Source organism: Equus asinus, chromosome 25 (genome assembly GCF_041296235.1).
Source record: "Equus asinus isolate D_3611 breed Donkey chromosome 25, EquAss-T2T_v2, whole genome shotgun sequence".
In the NCBI taxonomy this organism is placed as follows: domain Eukaryota; kingdom Metazoa; phylum Chordata; class Mammalia; order Perissodactyla; family Equidae; genus Equus; species Equus asinus.
Window position 1 is genome coordinate 24,674,483 of NC_091814.1, and position 18,377 is coordinate 24,692,859.

Below are 18,377 nucleotides of genomic sequence, written 5' to 3' on the forward strand. Positions count from 1 at the left end.
ACTCCCAGTTCATTGCCAGAGGTTTCAATGACTATGACATACGAGAGATTCCTGTCTCCATCCCCTCTTCACTCTGGTCCTGCTGTCGTCTGAATGTTTGTGTTCCCCCAATATCCACATGCTGAATTCCTAACCACCAAGATGATGGCATTAGGAGGCGGAGACTTTTGGAGGCGATTGGGTCCTGAGAGTGGAGCCCTCATGGATCGGATTAGTGCCCTCATAAAAGAGATTCCCCATTGCTTCTGCCATGTGAGGACACAGCAAGAAGATGGCCATGTATGAACCAGGAAGCAGGCTCTCATGAGACACGGAATCTACCAGGACCTTAATCTTGGACTTCCCAGAACCTAGAACCATGAGAAATAAATGTGTGCTGCTTAGAAGCCACCTGGTCTATGGTAATTTGTTGTAGCATCTCAAACATACTAAGACAGGCCCCAACATGCTAACGACGTCAGACTCATTCATTCTACTCAGCCAGTTAGAATCAGATGAAAGGCAGCTGAGCTCCTTCCTAAAATGTCTCTATATCCCTTGCGTCCAGAATCAGCAGTAGGTATCACACTGTAATGTCATTCCCACAACTGCTGCAACAAGAAATTATAGTTCCATTTAAAAGCTCTTGAGATTCCTCGATTCTTTCAGCTAAACAGACAAACAAATGTGCTTACCGTTTTCTTCAAGATCCCTGGGCAGTCAGTGCAATGGTGTTGCCTTTGGCCCCAGTTTCTCTCAATCTGGCCAGTGTGTAATCATCATTCCATCTTCTGCCCTTCTCTGGTGGTAGATAGGTGTTCCTCCTCCTTCTGTTCTGTCCTCATTCATCCTGACAGCCTGTTTTTATTTGCTGTTAAACATCAAGATCTCCTGTATCCTTGGATACTAGAAGTCCACGTATCTTTGCAAATCTATAAAAAAGATTTGGATAGTATGTATTCTATTTCCTGGATACTCTATGCTTGTCTAGTAGGTAGATGACCTCTCACCAGCCTCTTCCTCAATTCATGCCTGCAAGTGGGACTCAGTAATTTTACTCTCTTCTCTCATTTAAAAGGGCCATGAGATTTCTAAGGAAAAATTACGATTTTGTTTGGCATGAGCCTCTTTCCTGTGACATGTCTTGTCATGCAACACTGCCTGAGTCCCGCCCCGGCTGAGTCCAGGTTCCTGAGGGATGGATGGCGTCGGTGCAATGAGGGGAAAATAAAGAGGACGTGAGACTTGGGTTGATGTTAGCAAGTCCAACTTTACTGTGCACAAGTGTCATATATTTTTCGGGATTAGTACAGAAATAGTTCTAGAAATATTCTCAGAGAGATAAGGAAGTAAAAAATGAGCACAAGAATATTTATTAGCATTCTATTCTATAGAGCATAAGGTTAATGGTAGTCTTCTCCACAATTAACTAGTGTTTGTTGTCTCTAAGCTAAAAGAGATAGGTACCTAGACATCTGTTGTAATTCATGGAAAAGTTAAATCAAAGAGAGAAGGTCCAGGCCTCCAGACAGGACAGCGGTCCGTCTGGTTACATCCTGGTGGAGCCATCCCTGCCTCCCTCAATCATTTACGCCATTAGTGTAGATGGTTAATGGGAACAAAAGGCGACTCCAGGGTATCTTATCCCCAGGGCTATCTGCATTCTCAGCATGCAGTTAAACATCTTTGTATTTTCGTGCCCTTTAGGGGGTGAAAGCATTCCTTTGTCTTTTAGATTGTAGAGCTAACAGTCCCTTAAGCACACTGCCCGAGAAAGTATCATTTTGTTACTAAAGTAAAGGGCTGAAAAGCTAAGCTAAACTATATATCTTCAAGAATAAAAAACAGAAATAAGTATAGACATAACCTTGATAGAAAGCATGCATATAATTCAGAAAATATCAGGGGTGTCGGCTGGCCATACTTCACCGAGGGGCATCCCTGCACCCCTCAGCCCTTCTACTCATCAATTATTTATTATTTATTGCTTTTAGGAGAAAACCTCCATAACATTTTAACAGAAAGCAGAAGGTCAAGAATAATATATATAGATACTTCTTGATCATCCAATTAACCAGCAAACTTAGAAGGACGATGCATATATATATTTAGACAAAGAACTGGAGGGAGAAGGAAACATTAACCAGATGGAGGCCATAAACGTAATTCGACATCTTATCTGGGCAGGATTCCTTTCTGCTTGTCTCAAAAGGGACTGTGTGCTCCTCCATTAATTAACTGAAAAATATCTTGAAAGTTACCTGCAGGTGGTCACGTTCTCTTACTATATCTAATTTTCCTGGGAGGTAGTGCCTCCCAAGCAGCCACCCAAAGGAGTGAAAACTAGAGGTTAAGAAAGGAAAAGGAATGAAGGGCAATTAGAAGCAGCACAGGTTTCAGAACTATGTGAGGGGCCGGCCGGTTATTCTTCACCAAGGGGCGACCCTGCACCCCTCGGTGTTAATGGGCTGGACCCTGTCAAACAGCCAATCAAATGATGTAGCCACGGCTCCCGGCACAACACCCAATACCTCCCAAGTAGAAGCCATTCCCAAGGTCCTGAGGATAACTGCAATTTCACCAAAATGTACCTTTTGAGACATGGCTGGCCATTATTCATAATAAACATTGGGATATTCTTCAACTGCTGACTCTTTAATACAACTAATTGGAGCTTGGCTGCTGGAAACGGAAGAATAATTTTCCCTCCTCCAGTGGAGTTCAGCCAGGTCTTCCCAATTAGGATGAGAACTTTTCCTCTTTTGTCATGAGACGATAGAGTTACCTTAGGGGCGACAACACTAAGTCATGGAGACAAGCAAAAGCCTACTGCCTGACACACAGCCCTCCTCGAACCATGCAAAGCCGGGCAGCCGCCCTGCCTGTGTACTATGCCCATGGCTACAATTCCGGTGGAGGGATCACTTTCTCCTAGAGCTTTAGTCACAGGCTCCTCTTCAGCTTGTATTCATCACAGATACCTGGACCTCAAGATTTTAAATGTTGCCAGATTTTTCAAGAGTTCTGACTCTTTCATTGCCTAACATCAAAACTGCAGGAAATACTAAAATTGAATGAAAGACAAAAGATACTTTCTAAACTAACAAAATAGTTGAACAAGTTGAGTGTGATATTTGGAATAACAACAAATTCTCAAGATGTTTCAGGGAGATGTCAACCTGTGGATATGAACAAATGGAGACATTTTTCTTGATTACAAATAACAGTTTGTGCCCAGAATGAGGATGGGTATTCAGATTAGAAGGTGACGTTTTGTTGCAACTTGTCACTCAGAAGCTTCTCTCAGAGGATCTTTGCCGCTTACTCTCTGTCACTTAATGTGCTGAAGAGCTCCTGTAGTTCAAAATTTTATTATAAGAAAAGATATAACAGTGGTTTTCTCTGGGTCATGGGGCTAGGGATCTGGGGTCAGTGGTAAGAGGTGGATATACTCCTCACTGTATATTTTTTATGCCTTTGGAATATTGTACTATGTGCATATATTAACTAGTGAAAAATTTTGAACTATATTTTGCAAAAAGTGAAAATGCATTGTTTGATAACATTATCAAAAGAACAACCATTTCTTACGCCAGATTTCACCTACGTTTTAATTTTTTCCAACTGACTACTCTTGAAACTCCATGTTACCCTTCTGCTAGATCAAGGCCCTCATATTGAGGAAGAAGTCTTGGGGACCGAGGGCGTCTATTACCCACCCACTCCATGCCTGTTGCACATCTTCTGTGCCATGGCCCAGACTACCACTTGGTGATGCCAAAAGATCTGCTCAGTCATGTTGCCCCAGTGACATAAAGAATGGAGAAAATAGAACAGCGAAAGGAGATGTTGCGGTGGAAGAAATAATAAGACATGGTTGGCCCCAAAATGTTCCAGGGTGACTCAGATCTGCCCAATTTTCCAAGTGTATAATGTCAACAAAGCTGCCACCGAAAAAAGAAAAAGAAAGACAGCTCACTGCCTCCCTTGAAATCCTTTCTAAATATTGAGATAGACTGTTTTCAGATAACACACTATTATTTAGATGAAGATATCTGAGTAGTTGTCTGTACATATTCAGGATGGGAAAAGCATATCTTAACAAAAAACTAACCCAGTTACTGTTGGCAAAAGATTTGAAGGAGATTTTATTCAGAGACTGGGTATACGTTTGTCTATCCGTAGTGCCTAATACACACACCGCATAGACTAGATCGTGAAGGACATTGTCAAGACCTGCAGAACCAGCAACCCCTTCATTGCTCACATCACCTAAAGTGAAGGCATATTTTATGGGCTCTCTTGCCTACCCTATTTCACTTCTCCATTCCCTCACCATATTTTCTGGGGTCACTTCCCAAAAAATTCTTTTACCCAAATGCCCATCTCAGCATCCACTTCTGGAAGAACCCTAATTGAGACAAGTCTTGATATGTATTTTGTAGCCTAAGTTCTCCAAATTCTTCTTCTTCTTCAAGACTGTTTTCACTATTCTTGGCTCTTTTCATTTCCACATAAAATTTATAATTAGCTTGGAATTCAAACACCTGCTTAGATTTTGATTGGGGTGGCATTGAATCCATGGACAAATTTGAGAGAATTGACATCATTGTAATATTAAGGTTTCTAATCTATGACCCTGTTTATACCTGTATTTATTGAAGTCTTAATTTCTCCCAGTGAGATTTTGTAGATTTTATTCTGGAGATATTGCTCATCTTCCATTACATTTATCCTTTGGTATTTGATTATGATGATGTTATGGTAAATGGTGATTTATTTTATTTTCTAGTTGTTTGTTTCCAATAGGTCTTAATATTTGTGTGTAGATCTTGTGACATTCCTGAATTCGTTTATTCATTCTAAAGCTTAGAGAGACTTCAGTGTTTTCTACAAACACAATCATATCTTTTCTTGTTCTCACCTTATTTCCCTGGCTGAGGTCACTTATAAATGTTGACTAGAAATGGTAGGTTTAGCCATCTTCACCGAGTTCACAGTCTCTAAAGAAAAGCTTTTTTTTAAAAAGTCTTTTTTTTTTTTTTTAAAGATTGGCACGTGAGCTAGCCAGTGTTGCCAATCATTCCCCCCCCCCCCCCCCCCCCCCCCCCGCTTTATCTCCACAAATCCAGCCCCCGGGTAGATAGTTGTATATCTTAGTTTCAGGTCCTGCTAGTTGTGGCATGTGGGACACTGCCTCAACGTGGCCTGACGAGCTGTACCATGTCGGTGACCAGGATTCAAACCGGCAAAACCCTGGGCCGCCGCAGCGGAGTGCACAAACTTAACCACTCAGCCATGGGGCCGGTCCCATAAAGGAAAGCTTTGAATTTCACCATAGACTATGATATCTTCTGTAGTTTTCTAGAATGTACTATTTATCATATTGATAGGTTTCATCATATATAAATTTTGAATTTCATCAGCTTCTTTTTATGCATCTATGAGATCTTCGTTTTTCTCTTTCATCCTGTTAATGCAGCCAGTTACATTGATTGATTTCTTGCATTCCTGGAATAAACTTAGCATTGTAATGATCCATTTTTAATTAACGGATTAGATTAGTTAATATCTTCTTTAGGATTGTTACATCTACGATCATCAAAGTGATTGGCTTGTGACTATCCTATCTTGTGATATTCTTGTCTGATATTTGTAGTATGGTTATGCTGAGTGCACAGGTAGAAGAATGGGCCACAAGTCCACCCTCACTTCTGACACCAATTGTAAATCTAAGGCTCCCCCAAGACCACCACCATCACCTCTGAAATTAATTCCCAGTTTGAAGGGCCCCACGACCACTCTTAGGTTAAATAATTGTATAGAATGACTGTCAGAACTCACTGAAAGCTGCTATATTCACAGTTATGGTTTACTGCAGCCAAAGAATACAGATTAAAATCAGCTAAAGGAAGAGGTGCATGAGGAAGAGCCCAGGAAAGTTCCAAGCACAGGGCTTCCAGGTGTCCTCTCCTCATAGAGTTACAGACACCGTTGCTTTCTTGGAATCAAGGTGTAACAATACACACAGAGAATTGTCAACCAGGAAAGCTCACCCAGTCCTTGCTGTTTAGAGTCTATTGGGGATCAACCACATAAAGCTGCTTGGCTGCCCTCAGTCTCCAGCTCTCCAGAGGTCAAGCTGTTATTGCAGTTCTCTGACTCATTTGAGTCAGTTGGTGGCTAAGGTTGGGATAATCTTTAAGGCTCCTTCACTCCCGTGTCTGCTGCCTGGGTGGGAAGACTCAAACTGTTGGAGGAGGGAACACACAGAGCTTCTTGGACATCCCTCTGTCTCTATGTGGTATTTTCACATGGTCTCAGAAGTCACACAATGTCATTTCTGCCACATTCTATTCATTGGAATTGAGTCACTAAGTGAGCCCAAATTTTGAGGGACAATTATCAAAGAATTCACAGAGTATATGCGGAATGTGCCACATCAGGGAATTTCCGACATCTGAATCTCCTTCCTAAAGTGAGAAACAGCTTTCATCAGCTATTTTGAAGAAAAAGACACAATCCCAGATCAGGCTAGTCTCTTCAGAATATGGAAGCAATACATATGACATTTGAGCCTGCTGCTCTTACTCAGGCCACAGGGGTACCAATTGTGAGCGGACACAAAACAAGAAAAGGCTCTACAACAGGTCCGGGTACCAGTGAAATTTTGTTTCCCACATGGACCTTATTCTGGAGCATAACAGATAAGATTTCAGATGGAAAAGAAGCTATTTGGAGTTTCTGGCAAGCCCCAGTGGGAGAACCACACCACATACCCCTAGAGTTTTGGAGTAAAGACATTGTGTCTCCTGCCAATTATTCTCCATTTAAAACAGCTGTTTTAAGATAACCTGTCTTGCTACTGGGCCCTGGAGGGACTAAATGCTCAACAAAGGACCATCAAGTGACTGTGTAACCCAAACTTCCCATCATGACCATGAACTAGGTACTATCTAACCCATCAAATCATATAATTGTGAAAGGAAATGGTGTATTTAAGGCCAAACCAAGGCAAGTCAAGGTGACAGAACTACACTACATGAGCAAATGTTTCAGACTTCCGTATTATCCTCTCCGACTCTTTGCTTCATCTTCCTAAATCCACACCTGTGGCCTCATATGAATTAACCTATGAGCAGCTAATGAAGAAGCAATGGAGGGAAAGTGTGATTTACAAATGGATCTGCTTGATCTGTTGGCTCTAGCTATAAGTAGACAGCCACGGTATTACAGCCCCAAGCAGGGGTGACCTGAAAAGTGATAGTGAAAAGGAATTCTCCCTGAGGGAGACTTCAGGTGATTCATCTGGCTGCTGACTTTGTGAGGAAGAAGACATTGCCTGAAGTACAAATCTACACTGCTTCATGAGCGGTGGCTTGCACGTTGGCCCTTTGGGGAGGAGCCTGAATAGAGCAGGACTGAAAGAATGGCAACAAAAAGCTGTGAGGGAAAGTACATGAATGGACCTCTACATGTGAGCACAGAGAATAAGGAATTTGCCTTCCATGTAAATGTGCACCAGGGCGCATCCTCTGTAAGGAGGCTCTGAATTACCAGGTCAGTAGGATGCCGCAACCTGTGGATGGCACTCAGTGTCTTTCCCCAACCACCTCAGTGCTCATTTATTGGGCTCATGTACAAAGCAGCAATGGCATCAGGGACAAGGATCTGCATAGACTCAATTCCACAGCCTTCTCTTCACCAAGGCTGATCTGGTTGACACCACTCCTGAGTATCCAACCGGCCAACATCACCGGACATTGTGGAGCCTCAATGTGGCACTATTCCCATGTTAGGGGACCACAGGCTACCCAGTGATAAGTTGGGTTATTTTGCAACATTTCTATAAGGGAAAGAGTAATGATTGGCCTTCAAAAGGATAGATACATTTTCTGGTGATAGGTTTACCCTCCCTGACCATGATGCTTCTAGTAACAGCAACAGTCACCGACTTACAGAATATTATGGCATCTCACACAACATTGCCTCCAGCTAGGGGGCACATTTTATGGAATTCATCATTTTACCACAAGCCCCATCTTTCAGGAGGTATAGATAGAATGATGAAATAGGCTACTAATGGCTCAGTGTCATCCTGTCAAGGTGAGACTGCTGTCCTACTGGACACAAACTATAAATGATGCCAACATGTGGTTGTCCCCTATTATGGGCTGAATTCTGTTCCCCCCTCCCCCCCAAATTTACATATTGAAGTTCTAATCCCTATCACTTCAATGTGACTGTTTTTAGAGATAGGATCTTTGAAGAGGGAATTAAGGTAAAATGAGTTCATGTGGGTGGGCCCTAATCCAGAAAAATGACTCATGTCCTCATAAGAAGAGGAGATTAAGAGAAAGATACACACAAGGAGGGAAGACATTTGAAAAATGTCATCATTTCAAGGAGAAGAAGGCCATCTGGGAGACAAGGAGAGAGTCCTGGAACACATCCTTCCCTCACGGCCCTCCATAAAAACCAACCCCGCCAACACCGTGACCTTGGACTTCTAGCCTCTAGAATTGTGGGGAAATGAATTTCTGTTGTTTAAGCCCCCCCAGCCTGTTGTGCTTTGTTACAGCAGCCCAAGAAAACTAATAAACCAGTCACATCAAATAGCCTAAATGCACAGGTCTGGGGGTCCAGGGGTGGAAAGGAAATAGCTCCTATTACAGTTACAGCAAACAACATACTGAAGGAATTTTTGCTTCTCATTCTCCACAACCTGGGGTTCAATGGGTTTGGAGGTCCTAGTAGGCTAGTGGGTTTGGAAGAATGCTTCCACCAGGGAGTGCAGTTATGGTTCTTTCAATTTGGAAGCTGAGTCCACCCACTTGCCATTTTGGCTTCCTTATGCCAATGATCCAGCAGGCAAAGAAGATGTCACTGTACTGGCTGGTGATGTTCCTGATTTCCCAGGGGAAATTCCCTACTGCTTCATAATGGAGACAAGGAGGACTATGTCTTGACACATTGGCCAATAGTCCTGGTCAAAGAAAAAGTACAACAACCCAGTAAAGGTAGAACCACAAAGACTCAGATCCAGCAAGAATGGAGAATTGGGTTACAGGAGGTTTTCCAGCCAAGAAGTGGGTAGAGGGTAAAGGAAACAAGCAATGGGTGGGGGAAGAATGAAACTAGGATTACCAACTAAGGCCTCATGAACAGCTACGGAAGCAATAACTGTGGCAGTTCTTTTATATGTTTTAATTCCTTCCTCATTCTTTTTCACCTGCTACCTGATATGAAGACCATTGGTGGTGACTAATGTGTTAAGGTTTCACGTGAGCATATGACTGAATTATTATCAGCCCACAATGACACAAGAGCTAATGGGATGATTGTGTGTCCTCTGATTGGAGATATCAATTTTCCATCTGGACAAAGAACGAAAATGCACGCTGATGGGCAAAAGGAGTGGAGCATATTGGATTTTTCTCATTTGTCCTTCTGATGCATTCTTCACTCTATTCTGTTGCTCAGGAAGCTGACCTTTATCGAATTCATTCATGGGCTTTCAGATAGATTTAGCCAATGAGAGGCACTGGAAGAGTTCTAAGGACAGAAGGATGAAGGTAACCTGCTAGGTTGCCATGTGCTGGCTACATCCCTCTACCAAGAGTCAGTTCCTATCTGGCAGACTTCTGCAGGTGTTCTTTCCTGGGGATGCAGGTAACTGCTCTCTCCCCGTGCCCTTCAATGCTAGCCTTGATAACTGCTGCCTACTGTTGCTGACTCGGGGAAACTACACATCTCTTATTGGTTTCCCATAATGCCACCTAAACCTTTACAAACTGACTCTGTTAAACTCTGTTCCATTACCATTTGAGTGTACTGTGTATTTCCTCCAGAACCCTGACATTGGGGGAGAGAAAGAAAGAAGACAAGAGATAACAAAAGTGAGTAGAGAAAGAGGGAATAAAGGAGTAGGAAGAAAAGCAGGCATGAGCTATTAAGGGATAAAAGTTTATTAAAGAGGGAGAAAACAATAGAAGATACTGGAAAAAAACAAAATACATTAACAGTAGCTGACCATGTACTATATCAATCAGGTTTAGCCAAGAACAACACTGGGCTTTCACTTGGCCCTCTGGCCATGGCAGCTGTGGCCCAAACCAGAGCAAGCCGAGCGGCCCCACATGCAGATGTGGCATACCTCTCAGGAGACCACCCCATCACCTCTTCTCACGGCCTGGCCATGGCGACCTACAGACAGAGCCATGTGTGGTCAATGCATATTCCTCCATCATATGCTGACCTTGGCAAATCTGCCAGAGATATTTTCAGCAGAGGATTTGGTTTTAGGTTGTCTGGATGTGAAAACAAAATCATGCAGTGTCACGGATTTCTTGGTATCTGGTCCATCTAAATCAGACACTGGTCAAGTTACTGGCACCTTGGAAACCAAATTCATACAGTGTGAGTATGGTCTGACTTTCACAGAAAAATGGGACACTGAAAAGAGTCTGGGAACAGAATTGAATCAGACTTGAAGGTCAGATTTGTCAAGGGTAGAAATTGACATTTGATACTACCTTCTCACCAACACGAGAAAGAAAAGTGGTAAACTCAAGTCTTCTTACAGGAGGGAGTGTAAAATCCTTGGTTGTAATGCGGACTTAGATTTTGCTGGACCTGCCATCCATGGTTCAGCTGTCTTTGATTCTGAGGGCTGACTTGCTGGACACTGGGTGACTTTTGACAGTGCCAAATCAAAGCTGACAAGGAGTAACTTTGCCATGAGGCATAGGAGTAGAGACATCCAGCTACATAATATGGTCAATAACTGGACAGAATTTGGAGAATATTTATCAGAAAGTATATGAAGATCTTGATGCTTCAGTGAATCTTGCTTGGACATTAGGTACCGACTGACCTTGTTTTGGCATTACAGCTAAGCATCCATTGGATCCCACTGCTTCCATTTCTGCAAAAGTCAACAGCTCTAGTTCAAACGGAGTAAGCTGCACTCAGACTCTGAGGCCTGGTGTGAGGCTGACACTGCCTATTCTGGTCAATGGAATGAGAGTTAATGCTGGAGGCCACGAGCTTGGGCTTTCTCTGGAGTTGGAGGTTAACCCGGCAGGGTGGGAACCCTTGGGAATGGGTCTCAGAAGGTTTGGTCTTAATGTATTTCCAGTGTGAGCACAGGCTCCCTCCAACTCCCCTCCACCCCTCCAGTGATAAAACAAAGGATGATCTAAATGAGAGCTGTATTTTAAATGTGGAGTCAGTTTCTTGTTAACTAGGTCCTAGTTAAATTGTTTATCTACTTACCAATGCTGCAGTAGGGCAGTCACTTGCGCATTATCTAAATGTATTTAAGTGTTAGAGTGCTATCCACCAATAATGAAATGGACAAAAATGTAAAACAAATAAACATTGGGTCTATATTTTTAATTAACCACGTCGTTGAAAATTTTCTTCTTTGGTTTCAGCTACCAATGGCCAGGGCCTCAGGACTTTCACGCTATACATTTTAAACAAAATCCTCTCATCCAGGATTTCTCCACTGCAGCACTGCTGACACCTCAGATCATATGATTCTTTGCTGTGGGGAGGGCGTCCTGTGTAGTGTCAGACGTCTCACAGCATCCCTGCCTCTACTCACTAGATGGCTCCTGTCATCCTCCACACCACCTCTCAGACATGCCAGTGTCCCCAGATATTGCCAAATGGTCCCTGGGGATAGGGCACCCGAGAAAATACTGCACAGGACATACTTATAGTAAAAATATTGTTATTGTTTATCTGAAATTAAAATTCAAGTGGACATCTGTATTTTTATTTGCTAAATCTATCCAGCCCTACTGAGAGGCGAGATTACCCCTATCTCTCTCACCTCTCACCCCATTTGAGAACTGTTGCTCTAGTCCACAGGCAGCAAAGGAGAAAAAGGATGGTGATGGGAGGTGGGGAGTGTTCGAATCAGACTTGCATTTTGAGCAAAACTATTTAAAATGTCTGAGCTCTGCTCACAAGCAGAACTGCTGTTGTCAGCACCCTGTTGACACAGATGACACAGTGAGACTTCACTGGCAACCTTGGCTCTTCTTTTGAATATGCAACTGAAGATGGGAGCCCAGACCTTGCCAGTCACATCCACCTTTGCAGAGTGGGGTATTGTGATCTATTACAAGTATAAATTTAGTCTTTATCCTGTTTCTCGCATAGAGCTCTTCAAACCCTGGGAATTTCCTGAGTGACCAGAGCAACAAAGGTGTCTTTTGTTATGTTAATGAGGTGACTTTTGGACCACACCTAGAAATGGGGGCTGGTTGCCAGGAGAAGCCACCTGATGATTGGAGGTTTGGAACTTTCAGTCCCACTCCCCTGATTGTCAGGGAGAGGAGTGGGAGTGGAGGTTGAATCAATCATCCATGATTTAATCATCATGCCTTTGTAATGAAGTCTCCATAAAAACCCAAAAGGATGGAGTCTGGAGAGTTTCCAGGTTGATGAACACATGGAGATGAGGGGAGAGTGGCATGTTCTGAATAGGGCATGGAAGCTCCTTGCCCTTTCCTCATACCTTGCCCTATGCATCTCTTCCTTCTGGCTCTTCCTGAGTTATATCCTTTTATAATAAACTGGTAATTTAGTAAGTGAAATGTCCCTCTGAGATCTGTGAGCTGTTCTAGCAAATTAATCAAACCCCTCGAGAGAGCCCTTGGAACCTCCAATCTATAGCCAGTTGGTCAAAAGCACAGGTGACAATCTGGTCTTGAATCTGGTCTTGAATATCTTCATGACCTCAACATAGAAACATACTTCTTAAACAAAACATTAAAGTACTAACCATACATGGAAATCTTGATAAACAAAATGTCATTGAAATAGATTACGTTCACCAGACACCATCAAGAGAGTAAAAAGGCAAGTGACGGAGACACACATCAACACACCCCACATGTACACGCGCACACGCTTTGATCTCCCCAAACTCACGTTCTCAGTGTTGCAGCCAGTAACTCTCACCCCAGCACACAGGGCATTGACTGATTTCTCATTATTAAACACTCTGAACTGTGCGAATCCTGCAACAAATTCCCTGGAAAAGAAGCAGCAGAGAAAGGGCCAAATGTTCAAAGGAGGAACTGGGAATAGCTTCCCTTTGAACAGCCCAGGGATTCCCTAAGCCAAGAGTTCAAGTCACAGCCCAACCCTCCAAGCTGTAGGGGTGGAGCCCAGCACCTGTGTTTCCTGTGGCTGGGACATCTGACCCTGAACTTGGCCAGGGGAGAACCTCTGTCCATCTGGGGCAAGAGGACAGAGGCTGGGGCTCGCAAGAGGACACTTGTCTGCCCGAGGCTTACAGGAGAAATTAGACTCCACAGAGGATCACCAAGAAGATCTCCAAAGGTGCAGGAGGACAACCAATGATCAGGTGTGGCCATGTGCTTCTGTGGACACACTTCTCATCCAATTACCGTGTGTTTGTTTTCCTAACTGCCATTACCCGCCTTCGTAAAATATCAAACGTCAACAGTAATGGCTTTTATTTTCCAAACAAAGACTTAACTTCTGTGCCTTTATTATGCTGAAAAATGTCTTTAAGATAATTAATAGCTGTCCTTCATAACAAAAATAAAATTTTCTCATCACTTTGCTAGTTTTTCTCTCCTGTGAACACTAGCCTCCACCTTTTCTTGACTGTTCTAACAGGCCACACAGGGTGGTGGTTAAGCAGCCTTGGTTTATATCCTGTAAAATGGAGATAATAGTGATTTTAACTTCAAGCCTTTCTCAAGATGATGAAATGACACAAAACTGTGTCAAGTTCCTAGAAAAGAGCTTGGCACATTGTAAAGTGTTCAGGAAATGCTAGTAATTATTATTTGTTTTATGTACACTTTTCCCAAGAGGGCACGGCGGGATTTAAGACCAGTCTGAGGAAGCCGACACTCACCCTGACCAAGTGGTGAGTAATAAGATGCAGTTTTCTGAGCATCACCGAAGTCGTAGATCACAGGGACGGCTGGGCCGTTGTCAGTCCAACACTTCCCTGCTCCATACTTCACTGGATATTTCTGCAGGGACCCAAAAGAGCGGTTGTGTGAGGACAGCAGAGATGCCGTCATATTGAGAGGTAGGGGATTTAATGCCTTCCCGTGTCATTATTCAGAAATCCGTCTCCATCATAGTCACGCCTCTTTCCCCAGAGCTGTGTCTCTCTGACAGCCCCAAGCCCCTTGGCCTTCTCCCGCTCTCCCTCTCCTCTCCTCTCCCACAGGCCTCTCCCCTTGTCTGCCTCAGAGGTCCTGAAAGAGGCAGCACAGCAGTTCACAGTGACCCAGAGTAGGAGAAGTGGCCAAGCACAGGCACCTCACGGTGATGCGTGGCCACAGAGACTTACCTCTCACCCCAAACACTTGGCTCTCTGTTCACCAGAGGAAGTGCCCCTCAGCCAACAGCCCTGGTTGCCTGGTAGAGGCCGAACAGATTATGTCCCAGAGTCTCCAAGAAGCCATTCCTGGTGCGGTACCTCAGCTGGGAGCTGTTCCTCCACTGCTGCAGGGGGGACTTGTTGGGCACATGCCAGGTGCCCTGGTCCTGGGCCTGGATGTCATAGTAGCCAGGGTTCTGGAGAGCAACAGACATTGAGCCTGACCAGGTCAGGAGGTCCCACAGGCACCAGTCACACACATGCAGCCCTCAGTGGAGCTGAGAGCTCTGGGCTCCAGGAGGGCAGGTGGCCAGCAGTGCTCAGACACCCCAACTTCCAGCAGATGAAGATGCCTCCCACCACCCAGGTCCCTAACGGCCTTGCTGGGAGGAAGCTGTGCTTCAAGACCTGGAAGTAGGTCTTTCTTCTCCAGCCCTGTCTCCACATCCCCATCTTCCAACCTGCCCTTCTACACGGTGTGGTCGAGCCACACTCAGCTCCTCACCCTTTCCCAAGAGGGTGGTGAGTGGCACCAAGCTTGTAGTCATCGCTGGTGGCCGCCTCTGCAGACCCAAAGGTGTTGTGATTGGCCCAGTTGCCGTCCCCCTCTGGGTAGTCTGCCCTGCTGCCCTGCTGACTGGACCAGTGGTCGCCCACCGTGCACTTCCCCAGCATGTTGTTCTCGTGCACGCTGGCCACCAGGGTCCCGCCGCCACCTCCAGAGGTCATGTCACAGAAGTTCTGGTAGATGACACTATTCTTAGTGCGGAGGAGATACACACCATCTGCAGAGGGAACGAGCCCAGAGCCCCCTGTCTGGGAGCACATGGTCCTTCTCAGGACCCACAACTAGAAAGATTCGGGGAAATCAGAAGCGTATTCTGAAGGCTCCCACACTTCGTCATTTGTGGGAAGACAATTCTCTCTGGGTCATCTGTGAGCAGAGGCACTGCCTGCCTTAGTTCCACACTATCTTTTCAAAGAGATTGCAGAGCAAACAGCCTCAGAACAGAGAGATGGCGTCTCTTTCCGGATAGTGCCTGCTTCTGGCCAGGAGAGGCCAGAAATCAGCACCCTATCACATCCCAAGTTTACATCAAGTTCATCCCAGAGCAAAGGGCAGGCAAGGCCACTGACCATTATACAGTCACGCCTCGCTAAATGACGGGGATATGCTCTGAGAAATGCATCGTTAGGTGATTTCATTGTGCTATCACATAGTGTCCCTACGCCGACTAGATGATATAGCCTACTACACACCTAGGCTATGTGGTACTAATCTTATGGGACACCATCGTCTACGCTGTCCCTTGTTGACCGAAACATTGTTATGTGGCATGTGACTGTGCAAGATTCAGATTCCCGAAGCTCAGAGTTCCTCTCCTGTACACAGCCTTGGAGGAGAAGGCTCCATTGTGCCACCCTAGTCACTTTGCACATCTCCACATGTGCCACATGGGCAAGGCCTAACCACAGTGGACCTAACCCCTGGTAGAACACCTGTCATCCTCCTGAAACACGGAAGCCTGGCAGGCTTGTGGGGGCTGCTACAAGGTCGGTGCTCACCCACCTCCCTATCTTGCAGGGAGGCTGTCGTGAGACAGTTTGTCTTTGACTCCAGCTTCTGATGAGGCCTGGGGCTTTTTGCCTTGCTGCCCACCCCAGCCTCTTAGGATGCAGCTACAGGTGACAAAACTGCATAGCTGCAGCCTGGGTCAGATCCTCTGCATCAGAGTCCCTCACTACCCATGTTACCTTGTCATCCGGCCCCTTTCGTTTCTGTGCTGTCCTGTGGGCCAAGGGATGGGAGAAGGTGACACCTTTGCTATCTTGGTTTTGCAGTCTATGTGAGTCTGATCTAAACTGTCTGATCTAAAAAAGGCTTGTTGTTTCTTTACCAGTCCACTTGTCAGCCTGCTTGACAAAACCACTACCTGTGCAGATGTCTCCTGGCCCTCTTCACGTCACCGTGTTGGAACTGGGGCTCAGGGAACCAGCACGAGAAAATGCTGATACTCTGGCTACTGCTATTGCTGTGAATAATAAAGGTCTTCGTCTCAGCTTCTGGAGTCTCATGTTTCCTGCCAGCACCCATGAAACTGGCAGGCTAACATTAGCTCACAACTAGAGGAAAATCTTAGACTCATCATGGCTCTTGCCACCACCCCATGTGTCGCCAGGAACACTGCCTTCGCCCTGTGCTCAGAAGATCATGCCTGCTGTGACTGGGTGGGACACAAAGCCTCCAAATTCCCACTGGAAGGCTGCTTGGGTGGGAGCTGGAGCCAGAACAGACAGTAACGGTGGGTACATTCCTCCTGATTTCCGTGCCTGGGCTCTGTTTAGCTAAAAAGTGTCTTCAAGGAGAGAAGGCTGGGTTGGTTTATTACTCACCACCTGCTCTATTGCAACTTTCTTTGAGTTCCTTGCAGCTTCGAGGCAGGAAAGAAAGGGAGGAGGCACAGGTTTTGCCCTCCTGGAACATCTCAGGAGCCTGGGGCACTGCTGGAGGATGTGAGAATAATTGTCATTAACAGTCTGTTGCCTGATACCATCCTTCCTGGCATCAGCTCCCAGCCCCTGCCCACTTCGCCAGTTCGTCACTATGCTGTGAGCACCCAGGATTCCGTCTGCTAAGACTATCTGACCACGATCTCATACAGGCTTAACACTGAATTCTTCTTCTCAACTAACCAAAACTGAAAACTATCATTACACCTGTTGTGAGGAATGGAATTGGGAGGATGGGGACTAGACGGGGATGTTCTGGGACACAGCATGACCACCTAGCTCCCTTTGGAGAGGCAGAGGCCAAGGCCACAGGGGCAGGAGTAGCCGGGAGGGGACACAGTCCCTACCATCCCCTTCCTGAGCCCCCTCACAGCCACACACAGGCACAGAGTGGGGCCCCAGGACATGACTTAGCTAACACTGTGACTACTTCAGATCAGACACCCGGAGAGGCCAGCAATCAGCACCCAGGCCACATCTCAAGTCAGCTGCCACGTGTGGCTTCTGTGCATCTCCATGACTCTCCTTCAGGCCCAGGATGTCAGCATCCAGCCCAACTCTACCCCCTCACTCCCCTGCACAGGAGAGGTGAGCTGAAGAAACTGCTGCACGAGTCACTTACCTGCACTCCACCCTCTGGTGGCCACAGAGACGAACAGCAGGAAGCAGAATCTGGCCATTGTCCCCTAAGGGGAAAGGAGATGCACAAGTCACTGGCTGCACCATCCTTTCCCTTCCTCTCATCCTTGCTCTCCATCCTTTCTGAGTCAAGAAACCGCAAATGGAAAGTGATGGGCTTCTGGGCATTCTGGAACCTCCCCGAATATCCTCCATCCCTTCCCAATCCTAGAAGTTCTTAAGGGGCCATGGGCTGCTTTCTTGGAAACTCTCAATCCCTGAGGCCAAGACCAGACCTGAGCTCGCATCGTTGCTCCCCACACCCACAGGTCTTGTCGCCCACTCAGAAATCCTCACCGGGACAGAGAGCTCCCTCCTTCCTTCCTCACAGATGCCACAGCTGAGAGTTCCCTGCCAGGTGCAGACTCAGAGCTCCCTGCCTCTGCAGAGGGTCCTGACTCAAGTGAAGTGCTGAGCCCTTTTGGGGAGAGCCAAACGCTGCAAGCCCTGCCCAGCCCTGCCCAGGCTGCTGGCCCCTCCCTCTGACGTGCTTCCCTTTGAAGGTCCCTGGGCTGGGCCTCCGCTAGTAAGAGGGGTGCCTGGTTGGCCAGAGGAGCATTGGTCACACAGTTGACACTCACCATCTGAGGAGGGGGTCTCTGCTTCATCCGAGCGGCTGCAGTGTTTATTAGGTAATCAGACACTCAGGATAGGTCGGATCCTACATTTCTTCACTCCCGCCTACCCCCCTCCCACCTCGATGAGCTGCTCCAGCGCCTCACATGCATCCCTGTCAGGACATCATCCTTCAGCTCTGCTTAAGCCTCTCGGGGAAGCCCCCCCTGACACCCCCACCCCCAGGCAAAGCTGATGGCTTTCTCCT

The 18,377-nt window shown here is 45.9% G+C and overlaps 2 pseudogenes; one reads left to right on the forward strand and one right to left on the reverse strand.

Moving 5' to 3' along the window:
• Nucleotides 1-18,034, reverse strand: part of LOC123280651 (intelectin-2-like) — a 31,707-nt pseudogene extending 13,673 nt beyond the window's left edge.
• Nucleotides 8,911-11,358, forward strand: LOC139042042 (voltage-dependent anion-selective channel protein 2 pseudogene; annotated as a pseudogene).
• Nucleotides 18,035-18,377: the final 343 nt, after the last annotated feature.